This window comes from Phascolarctos cinereus, unplaced genomic scaffold (assembly GCF_003287225.1).
Source record: "Phascolarctos cinereus isolate Bilbo 61053 unplaced genomic scaffold, phaCin_HiC Scaffold_2;HRSCAF=192, whole genome shotgun sequence".
NCBI classification, from domain to species: domain Eukaryota; kingdom Metazoa; phylum Chordata; class Mammalia; order Diprotodontia; family Phascolarctidae; genus Phascolarctos; species Phascolarctos cinereus.
The window spans coordinates 127612136-127624692 of record NW_027555625.1 but is presented as its reverse complement, the minus strand read 5'-3'; the positions used below and the strand labels follow the sequence as shown (position 1 = coordinate 127624692).

Here is a 12557-nt window from a genome sequence, read left to right as displayed (position 1 = left end):
TAAGCACTGTTAAATGCTTTATCATTCACTCATTCAGAGTCTCAAACAATGCTTAGCTAAGTGGCCTGATTCTTTCCAAACGTGGCCTCTGTTTATCTTGTTTGGAGGGCAGAGCAAAAGCAGAACTAGGAGCAGGGGAGAGAGAGTTAGGTGAAGGCTTGGAAGAAATATCAGATGCTATTAAAACTTACATGGTCAAGTCAAACTGAAAGATTAAATTGTTTACATATGTAAAATGGTCATAGTTTACACCCACATTCACAGGGTATTTATCCATTAATAAATCAAAGGAATCACAAAGCATGTGTAAATCATGACTTCCTAGACACAATTTAAACCTCATCTTTCATGCAGTGTCAGAGTCGGTATTTGTCACTGAACCATCATCACACTTCCTTGGAAAATAAGCCAGTTCAGAAAAAAGAGAAAAAAAGATGGTGGGGGAGGGGGTGGACTCTAGCAATGAATCACTCAGATTTTTGCAGTTTTTAGCTCTAATAAGTTCTTAGGGTTGTTTTTGTTTGTTTTGTTCTTTAGAATATTCATGATCTGAAAAGGTGATGATAGTGAGAATGAGAGACAACAGATGTACAGTCTGGATACTATACTGCTATGAACTAACCCCATATTAAAGGAACCTGAGGCAGGCCTCCAATATGTTCAGTTGATCCTTTATGGAGGATTTATGGGAAATCATGAATAGGAATTGTACAGAATGATAGGGCCCTGAGGAGCTGTGATAGGCCCAGGTGGAAGAAGTACCCACATCAATGAATTCTTGGATTCATCAACAAATACACAAGGAGGAAAACAAAGGGAGGGGCATGGGGGCCTTATGGTTTTGAGCTCTGGAGGTTTCTTTTTATTCTACTTTTCATCCTTCATCATCCCTAGTCTAAATACAACTAAAACACAATCTTGTGTAGGTGGGGGTGAGGGGGAAAGGGAGGGGAAGGCATTCTCTAGGGGAATCTGATCTTTTCTAATCCATATCAGTTTCTCTGTTTACTAGTTCTCCTCTTTAGAGTTTCTAACTTGTGTCTGATCTCTAAAATGAAAGCCTACATGTACTCATATCTTGTGGGAGGGGAGTAAGCTTACTGGGAATTAGTTTGGGTTCATCATAAAAATATATATATAAGCAAGGAGGGTCATACTACCCCTGGCTGCTGAGGAGACCCAGAGGTGAGGCTGAGGTGTGTTTTTCTTCACTGCACCTTTATTAAGCAGTAATTATCTGGAGTGGAAATGACAATCTATCTTAAATATCTTCATAGGCCTAGTTATTCAGTATGGGCAATAAAAGAAATGAAACATAAAAATAAAAATAATTACAGTATTTGGGGGCCACTTTACAATGTGCAATCAAATTTGTCTCCTGGTGACTTCTCTTTTATTGAAAAGAGATGCACCTTCCTTTCAAATCTATTAGCAAACACTCACAAGCCATTGTTATCTTTCCAATTGCATCTTTAATTAAAGCCTCATTTGGGCCACTCTAATCACTTCTACATTGTGAACCACTGGGGCTTTAAATGTGCTTTGATGAAAATGACAGCAATTTGTATTTGGTTCCCCCTACCTGGGGGTGGTGGTGGTAGTGGTGGAGATAATATAAAGAGAGTTTGAGAGTGTGGGAGGAGTAAAGTTCACTTCAAAATAACATAGATCCTTGGTTTGAGAAGATCTAAATGTCCTTTTATACCCCTTTGTAATTATTATATTTTTTGTAATGATATTATGCCCGGATAACTTGGTGAAATAATGGACCCGATTTTACTGCAGAAAAGAATGGCAGAGTTACAAAGGTGCATTAACCCTTCCCCACCATTAAGATACCATTTAGTAAATTGCCGCTTCCATTACGCTGAATAGCACTGGGTGGCCAGGAAGAATTAATGTATTTCCCAAATGGGAGCAATTTACTCTCTCTTTTCTAACAGCAACAGGTCTTTGTTTGCTGTTTAGAGGGATACATTTCTTTAGGGGACCACAGAAAACTTGAATCATAAATGGAAACCATCTTTCTGTCATGCGATGGGTGGGTACCCATGTGTTATCATTCCTATTCTGCCCATATGCAATGAGAATGAAAAGATTCAAAATTATGTATGTCTCATTTATATAGCCTCCAAAAACATCTAGATGCTCTGACAAGATTGGACAATGGATTTACTTGTAGGAAAAGAGATGTGTTTGTTTTGATAGTCTTCACTATTCAAAGTGTTTAGAGATGCTAGGGATCTTAGACGTCTTTTAGTCTGATGTCCTTCATTTGACATATGAGTAAACTGAGGCCCGAGAGGGAGAGGTCACAAAGGTAGTGAAAGGAAATGCTGGAATTTGATCCCAGCTTTTATGACTACAGATCTAGTGCTCTTTTCATCGCATACTGATCACTGCTACTATATTGACCTAACTGCAATCCCTGCAAATTGTCAAAAATAGGAAAAAACATTTTCTCAGCCAAGGCTGGTCATTTTGCATGCAGAGAACTGGTCTCGATGTCCTGATCTAATCATGAGCCCACCTGGAATCCATCATTCTGGCCCATGAAATAGAGCCAATGATGTGAATAATAATTTGGGAACTTATGCAGAGGCTCATTCCTGGGAGAGTCACAAGAAATAAAGATAGGTTTAAAGGAAAGGAGGTAGTGAATAAACTCATGAAAGGGCAACTCTACCCTGCCTTTATTCCCTTTCTGTTTTATGGAAATTTCATTCAGGGAGGACACCTTTAGTGAGTTTGCTCTGAGTAGATAATTATATTCTCATTCTGCTTGGGGGAGAGAGACATTGGTACATTGATGAAGGGCAGTTTACAAACTGGGTTGCTTGGTGGCCCAGTGGATAGAGCACTGGACTTGAAAACAGAAAGTCTCCTCTTTCTGAGTTCAAATCTACCCTCAGACACTTATTAACTGTGTGACCCTGGACAAATCACTTAACCCTGTTTGCCTCTTTTTTCCACGTCTGTAAAATGGGCCGGAGAAGGAATGTTGATGCATTCGAGTAAATTTGCCAAGAAAACTCCAAATAGGATCGTGAAGAGTTGGACATGACTGAATACAAGCTTGCAAATTAACTTTCTGTAGATTTTAAGGTATTTTTTCACTGGTTGAATTATTTTTTTAAATCAAAGGAAAAAAGTATATTCATAGCATTTTTAAAAAATGTAGTAATTTTAAAAGTTTTAAAATACCCCCAAAGTATTTACAAAGGTGTAAATCTCCCAGCACATTTTTCACAACAAAGAGGTAAATGTCAGACTAAAATTGTATGCTTCTCCACTCTACCTTGATTCAGAAGTCTTTCCCCCTTGCCTTTGTCCAAAAGACATAATAATTTGTGCCAGCAGTCTGTTCAGCAGCATTTTGCAAAGTAAAGTTTTTGTTTTGTTTTCAGAAATAGAAATATTTCTAGCTTTTATCACATTCCACATCAGGTCTCAGACTTTTATCTAACTTTGTTCCTTAGCTCTCCTTACTTCTGCCTGTTAGAATCCCTAGCTCAAAGATCAGCTCAAATACCACCTCCTACATAAATTCTTTGCTGATGTTTTCAGTTGCTGATACCATCCCTGTTAAAATTGTGAATAAACCTTATATTTGTATGCATGTGTTGTTTCTCTTTTTAGAATATAAGGTCCCAAAGGGCAGAGACTTTTTTAATATATATTTTCTGTATCCCTAATAACTAATCTCTGGCAGACAGTAGATACTGTATGAATGAATGAATGAATGAATGAATGATATAATCTACCTTTCAATTGTAGGTCAAAAGACAATATGTGCTCCTTGATCATAAACAGAACTATATTCTAAAACCTGAAGGTTTTCATGCTTAAATTATTTGGGTTGCTTTTATCACTCTCATAACACTCTCCTTAGATCCCATTTCACTAGTCCTGTTAGCTAAACTTTAAGTAAATAATCTCATCATGGAGTTTGAGAGGTGACATCAAACTTTTTGTTGAAAAAAGGCTACTCTATTTCCAACAGGTTGGAAAGTAAGGGGAAGAGAGAGAGAAGTTCTAACTGGAAAGTCTTGCCAGAAAGCAGAATGGTGGTGAGGCCAGGGGGAGAGATTTAGGCCATAAACACAGCAGTCAGTTTTAGGCAATAAACACAGAGGCTAGAAATTTCAGATGTCAGAAGGATATGGACTGTGAATGCCACATTGTGTATGTATGTGTGTGTGTATGTGTGTGTGTATGTGTGTGTATGTATATGTATATGTATATATATGGCATGTATGTACACAATATATATTTGTATATACATAGACAAACACATGCATATATGTATGTGTACATATACACATGTATGTATATCTTATATATGTGTGTGTATGCAAGTATTTATGTACATATATTTACAAATACAGAACTGTGATTTCATAAGTTCCAGGTGTGGAAACTCCCCGTACTAAGGCAAATAACTGTTCTCAAATTTATTTGGTCATTAACAGGTTAAATGACTTGTCCAGAGTCACATTATGTGTTAGAAGCAGGATTTGAACATCTGAACAAAGAGGCCTGTCCTTTTCCCCCTATACATCACTTCTCTTGTTTATTTAACACTTTTAAGTTTTGCAAAGCACTTTCTTCACAATTACAATATAAGATTGAGGGTGCAGGTACTAGTTAGTGTCCTTATTTTACTGATGAGGAAACTGAGGGGCAAAGCATTGAAGAGGCTTGCCCAAGGCTCCACCATGAGTAAGGGCCTTTTAATTGGATGTCTTTCTAAGACACCACAAAGGGACAGGGAAGGAATGTCAAGAAATTGTTGTCCTGAGCTGGACAGTGTCTGTATGGCAATTGGGTGGCTTGAGGACTTCTCTAAGCCATAGCTGTGGGGTAAAAGTCGGCATTCTTGTATCAGCATTCTTAGAGAAAATGGAAGTTGAATCATCCAGCTGTTAGCATTGGGAGAGAGCCTAAGTAGTTTGTGAAGGAGCAGAAACAGGAAGGGGTCCTATCTCTTGCAGCAGCATGTAGCTTACTAAAGGGTTCCTGAATTGCCTCCAACCTCTCTCCCTTGTTACACAGTCGTGGCTTTTATAAACAAAAGCTTGCCTATGCTGCTTCCTGACTTTAAAAGTTCAATTGTCCTTCTTTAGGAGGCTAGGCTAAGGCAATGTAAGAAAAATCCCATTTTTGTGGAAAGATGCAAGGTGGCAATACAGAAGAACTGGACTCTTTAAATTTTGCCATGAAAAAGATGATTTTGCATGGAGTCTCTTTCATTTACCACCTGTTATTCGCTAAGCTGGATACTGACCTCTCTCCACTCTATTACATTCTCCTCTCTATTTCTCTCAATGATGTCATTTCACTACCACTATCTTTGCTTTGGGTTTTATTCCATGCTGTGCTTCCTACCTTAAATCAACTCTACTCTCTAAATCTAGCAAGCGACATCAAGGTCTTGTGGAACCAGCACCCTTACTCCTCTACAGTGGACAGTTTTTCTTATATTATAGAATTGAAAGCCAGAAGAGGACTTAGAGATCACATAGGGCAATCCTTTCGTTTGGTATACGTAGAAAATGAGAATTACCCAGCCCTAGTTCCTGTCCTGCTAAGAAATATCAAAGAGAGAAGGCTCAAGATCCTACTTAGGAGGGGGCTGGACCAAATATAGAAGTGTTCATGGAAGCCTTTTGAATAAGACTGTTTTTGACACTGCAGATTCCAGCCCCAAAATTTGGTCAGAAATGTCCATACAGCACTGTAATTCGAAAAAGAAATGAATGTTTGTCTTTGGTTTCATATTATTGCTTCTCCGAAGAAAACTCCTTACAATAATTTTCTGGTCCAGTTTATTACACTGTCCTACAAAAGTGGAGTGAAAGGGTAGAGAACAGGACTAGGGAATGTACCCAATCTTAATTTCACTAACTTATCTTACTAAATCTACATAGAATCTCTGTAACAGAAGTTAGTTTTTTTTAAATTCCTTCCTTGGATTTATCTTAATTTTTCATCAAAACCCTGTCAAGGCAATGGGGATAGAACATGCAAATTTTTGCAAATGTGCCTGGGAAGGCAGGAAGAGAGAGAGGGAGAGAGAGAGGGAGAGAGAGAGAGAGAGAGAGAGAGAGAGAGAGAGAGAGAGAGAGAGAGAGAGAGAGAGAGAGAGAGAGAGAGGAGAGAGAGAGAATGAAAACTAAAACCTTTCAAATCAAATTTTGGAAATATCTTAGAGACTGGCATTTTGCAGCCATCTTCCTAGAATTAGAAACTATCCCTACTGCTCTCCTCCCCTCCAGAGGACCTCTTTTTTAAAGAGACACAGTCTGACATTTAGCTGGCCGCCTAATGACTGCTATCCAGGAAGAGCCCATGAGTATCTAAGCAGAAGGTTCTTTCAGCAATAATGATTTCACATCATTGTCTTCCCTCAGGGCTGAGGCCTCTGGAGTTTCTATTCCTGTCATGTCATTAAGACTCATATTCATTGTGAATGCAGAAACCCAACTGCTCAAGCTATCTTTTATGACAAGACCAAGGAGCAAGCTAAGGAAGGAAGCCAGAAAAGTATGAGCTGATGATGGCCTACCCATCTGCAGCTCCAAGGAGAAGACCATACATGGGGAATAAGGTGAGAGGATTGTTTAAAAAAAAAAAAGGAACCCTCTGAAGCAGATGCAACCAAGGGGCCTTTAAAAGACCAGTATGTGCAGTGGATAGAGCACTGGCCCTGAAGTCAGGAGGACCTGAGTTAAAATCTGGCCTCATACCAAACACTTGACATTTACTGACTGTGTGACCCTGGGCAAGTCACTTAACCCCAATTGCCTTAAAAAAAAAAGACTAGTATGAAGAAAAGGGATTAGGTTTGCTCTGCTTGGCCACAGAGTAACTGTGGACAGCTCAATATAAAGAAAAACTTCCTAACAATTTGATCTGCCCCAAAGTAGAATGGGCCACCTTGGGAAGTAGTTGGTTTTGCATTACTGAAGGATTCAGTGAATGGATATATGATTATTTGTCAAGAATTAGAGGATTCTCAGTCAAACATGGGTTGGCCAGATGATCTCTGTCATCCTTCCAACACTGAGATTCTGTGATTTTGTGTGACTACCATCCATCTCTACTCTAGGGTGGACACTGACAGTGTATCTGGAGGAGAATGATGATGAAGAGAAATAAGTAAGCTGGTGGAGGTGGATTATTGCCCATATATATATATATATACACATATATATATGTGTGTGTGTGTGTGTGTGTATGTGTATATATGTATATATGTGTGTGTGCGTGTGTATATATATATTAGTATCTTACTAACAGGTGTTCTGATTTGGCAAGACACTTTGGTTTGTATGAGGAAAAGTAATATAAAATCCAGGGCGATAAACAGTAATGTCTAGTGATGGGGGAGGGGCGGGGCTGGTGATTTGTCTTTTGAACTCTGGTTTTATTTCCCAAGTGAACCACAGAATCATGAAATCCCAGAGTTATAAAGGACTCCAATTCTGCCTGTATCTTACTGGAATCCTCTCTACACTACCACCAACAAGTAACCACCTTTGCCAGAAGACTTTCACTGAGGAGAAGCCCCATTCACTGCCTCTTGTGGCAGCCCATTCCACTTTGGGATAGCACTAATTGTTACAAAATTCTGTTGTTGATGGTGTTGTTTTCCTCATATTTAGCTTAAATTTGCTTCTCTGAAAATCCCAGCCACTCCCCCTTTGGCCCCACTTCTCCATGAATTACTTGAACTGGGAAAACCAAATAGACCAAAACCAAAAAATGCATCATCCTCATTCTTGAGTTTTGTAATAATTGGCTCCCTCGTTCTTAGTATTGTGAAGGTAGTGAAGGCCCTTACCGTGTCAAGAATCCTAAAGATAGACGTTCAATAACACAATCTCTCTCTGAGAGGCTTGATCATCACTATCAGCAAACATTTATGAAGAACCAAAATGTTCAGAGTACTATACTAAGTACTGGGTGAGACATGGTTAAAATAAGACACAGACTCTGGCCTCAAGAGTCTGCCGAGTAATTGGTGCTGATAGAATATGCTGGTGAGACTCCCTAATAACTTCTGGATAAGAGCCACATAGTCGGAATCTGAAAGAATTCCAATGATGGAGGGACATTATTAACTATGTATGCCAACACATACCTCCAAAAGATCCCCCCCCCACACACACATATTAATGTATCTAACTATTGGTAACCCAGCTTTTGCTTTATCCCAACTCCTGCAAAGGGGAGCGCACTCAATACTTTCTGAGGTGGCTCATTCCACTTTTTTCTAGCTCTAATTGTTAGAAACTTGTTTATTTTTCCTGGCCTCAATACTATATTTCTGTGTAACTTTTGCCATCCCTCCTAGTTCTGACCTCTGGTACCAAATGGAATAAGTCTAACCTTCATCCAAGTCACAAGCCCTTCAAATACTAGAAGACAAATGTTATGTCTTCTTGTCACTCAACTTTTCTGTTCTCCAGGATAAACATCCAAGTTCCCTCAAACAATACTCCTTAAACCTGGCCATGAGGTTCTTCACTATCCTCTCCTCTGAACATTTTCCAGTTTATCATTAGGTGACCAGCTAATATAGTAGCCACATGGAAGATGTCATGCAGATCCTGGACATGAACCAGAACATCACCAAGCCCTTTGTTTGGTAAATGATTAGGCTATAAAGTCCATAGAGTACTTAAGTTTTGCTTCTGTGATGGTCATTCATCAGACATTAGTGGATGTAATCATCACCAAGAGGTCACCTATTCCAAACAATATCTGGCTAAGACTTGCCCCTATAATATCCCTGATAAGGAGTCAGTCAGTCAACCAAGTTTCAAAATGAGGGTGAAACTTATTATATTTAAAAGTTGTTTGCTCTTTGTTCCATTTTCCAGCCCCCAAAACACAGATAGTTCATATCATCCTATAGACCACTAAGAATGTTCCTAACTGCCTTTTGGGGGTAGTCTAGCATTGCCCCACATGTCCTTCAAGGATCATGGTAGATGCCTCTTCTTCAGGATTAAGATATAGCTTCAATAAGTGGTAAGCAAATCTCCCTGCTTTAATGCTTTCTCCACTTTTAACCTCTAAAGAAGATTAAAAAAACAAACAAACAAACAACAGACTACATGTAAAATCATGAAATTCTAAATCTCTCTATTGACACAGGCTCTTTCCTAATGGTCGTAATTAGCCAACAGACCAGCCTTATACAGGAGGGGGGGAGGATATTCACCATTATGGCAGTGCAAGTTTGAGAATAGACAGGGAAAGAAATGTTGAAGAGGGGAAGGTTTTTTTGTTTCAAAAAACCAAACAAACAAAAATTACTGTACAACGAAGGGAACAGAGTGTTCTCTTACAGGCCTACAAGGAACGTACATAGGATATCCTAAGAAATTCATGTTAAATTCAGTCACATTAATGGCCTCACTTAAAAAAAAATAATCAAAGTCAAGCCATCTGAGGGTGTTTAAATATAGGGGACTATTTTTGCTGTTTGATTCACACAGCACCACCAAGGCTCTAAGAATCTGGCTCAGAGCTTGGCTCATTTACACCTAGTACAATCCCAGTATTATGACTGTTTTACAAGACTGGGAATATAACTCACAAAAAGGGCAATAGAAATAAACTGGAAAATGAATCCTAAAAAGAAAAATCCTAAAAAGAATAGACACCCATTTAATTACAGCATAAGAATGTTGTTTGAGAATCCCTTTGCATCTTTTAAATGTGGTGGAGATAGAAGGCCCACTCAATCTAATTCTCATACCTATAGAGTTAAAAGGGGGGTGGAGGGTTGGTGGTGGGTAGGGATGGATTCTTGTGGCCCTAAGGCAACGATGAGAGAAATAGATCAGCGCTGTTGTCTGTTCAGCAGAATTTAAAGAAAATGGGTTTTATTTGAACACCAGGTCAGAATGATGGAACTCAGTTCTATGATACAATTCAGTATGAAAATGGGTTTCCAAAGTGACATCATAAAGCATAGATGACACTGAACCACTATGTAAATGGCCTTTCTTTTTTCTCAACCCTATGTGCTTAGTTATAGTAACACACACACACACGTGTTTTCAAATCTCAACAACTTCCTGGCAGGGGAGGAGAGAAGACAATGGGATCCAGGCAGAGAGGCATCTGCACGACTTACTCATTTGTCTGTGGTTTAAAACTACTGAGAAGAGACTGTGGATTCATTAAGGAAACTAAATGGCATTTTCCCCAGGGACTGGCCTTTACTTAGTAGTTAGAGAGCACATCGAGGAAGCTTTCAGGAAACTGAAGAAGGATGCATGCTCTCTGCAACTTAATTTTACTTTCTTGATGTAATAGATGGAGAAAGGCATAGTTCAGAGATCTAACTTCTATAACAAGCAACTTCTTTTGCCTTCTTACTTCAGAGTGAGCAGTAATGAAACTGCCTGTTCGATAAGTGAATCCCAGCCTCTGCCAGGACTAGAGAAAAGTGAATGAGCGTGGTCCATTAAACAAGGGTGCACAGAGCTGAAGGCTTTCCTAAAGGTGACAACAGTAGGCTCAGCTATACTTTCAGTGCACCTGGTTCTAGTGAATCTTCTCATTTCATATTCTCCATCCCTATGCTTCAGAATATTATTATTATTATTATTATTATTATTATTATTTTGGCTAGGCAAGGGGGTGAAGTGATTTGCCCAGAGTCACACAGCTAGTAGATTTCAAGTGTCTGAGGCCAGATTTGAACTCAGGTCCTCCTGACTCCAGGACCAGTGCTCTATCCACTGCACCATCTAGCTGCCCCTTCAGAATATTTTTTCTTTTCTTTTCTTTTTTTTTGCTTTTAGGCAATTGGGGTTAAGTGACTTGCCCAAGGTCACACAGCTAGTAAGTGTCAAGTGTTTGGTCTGAGACTGGATTTGAACTCAGGTGCTCCTGACTCCAGGGCTGGTGCTCTATCCACTGCACCATCTAGCTGGCCCTTCAGAATATGTTTTTTTATATGATCCTGTTTGGTATATGGCCAATGGATTACTAAAGGATGGCTACCATGATCTAGCTTAAGGACTGGCTTATTAAAGGAGAGAATAATTTAGGTGAGCTTTCCATTATAAGGAAGGAGATGACTTAGCAAATGGGAAGTATGATGTGATGCATGACAGGGTAGAGAGCTGTGTGTGATGGTATTGAAAGGAGGAAGCTAAATGTAGGCTCTTTAGATTGGAGTAAAGGGAGAGGGCTTGGCAAAGGGTAGATTCAAGGCAAGGTGGTACAGGTGAAATTTGATGAGTAGGAAGCCTCAGGATTCTGCCTTATTCTTGTTTTCCAATGAGATGTGCAAACAAACAATTGCAAGATAATGAGTCTGGAAGCATAAACATAATTGACTATGATTGTATTATTATGTAGGTATATTTTTGATGTAAAATAACCGTGACAATGAATGTGAGGTGATTTCCCACCCAGGGAATTCCTATTTTCAAGTCTGGTAAACTGACTTATCTGAGATTTTGAGTAAACCCTTCAAACCTCTCTGAGCCTCAGTTTCTCCCATCTGTCAAATGGAGATTATAAGACACCACCACCTTTTTCAGGCGCCCGAGTGAAGAATCTAGCTCTGCTGACCTAAGGAAATAACATGAGAGCCCAACTTAGTATAGCATGCCGACAAAACCCATAACAGCCTCAGCAACAACTGCCTGGTAGAGCCTTGTTCTCAATCCCTCACAATCCCTGTCGTGCAGAAAGTTAAAACCATTGGGAACCAACAAATTCTTTTATGGGCACAGCTATCAAAATCTGTTAAAACCATCTGTTTCTCTGGCTGGTTTTCCTTCAAGTGTTTTTTCTTCATGGGCTCTTTCCTAACAATAAAAAAAAAAGTCTATTCTAAAATAACCAAGATGCTATGACTAAGAACGCCAGAGGTACATATCCAGTTTATGAGAGAAATTGCTTCCTAAAGAGGAATTTGGTTCATTTTGTGTGGAGAAAAAGGCAGTGTCTCCACAAATATTATAGTTGCAGAAAGAAAATAACCCACCCCTTCATTAAGATGGCCTCAGACAAGATTTGTATTTGCTCTCCTAATTGCTACTGGAATTTACCATGACTGAAAGCTTAAAGCTTGGAACTGAATTTATCTAGTGAGTGAAAAGGGGCTGGAGGAGTGTTTCTTCCAGCCTATGGTACACTCTCTTGCTGACCTTGAAGGGTGGCAGAGGTTAATCATTTGGTGTATTTTTGTAGTACCTATCATTTCAGTGTTTCCATTCTGTCTTTGACTTCCCTTGGCTTTAGAGGAGAAAGGAGAATTAATCTCTCTCTCTCTCTCCTCTCTCTCTCTCTCTCTCTCTCTCTTTCTCTCTGTGTTTTCTTTACTCTGTTTTTCTTTTTCTGTCTTTGTGTATCTTTCTGTTTCTGTCTCCATTGCTCTCTGTCTCTGTGTCTATGTCTGTGTTTTTGTTCCTCTATCACTATCTCTGTTTCTGTCTCTCTCTGTGTCTACCTGTATGTGTATGTTCTTCTGTTACTGTCTATCTCTGTAGCTCTGTCTCCATCTTTCTTTTTGTGTTTCT

General features: G+C 39.3%; 1 protein-coding gene across 1 annotated transcript in view; it reads right to left on the bottom strand.

Moving 5' to 3' along the window:
* UNC5D (unc-5 netrin receptor D) overlaps positions 1 to 12557 on the bottom strand; it is a 366754-nt gene that overhangs the window by 81428 nt on the left and 272769 nt on the right.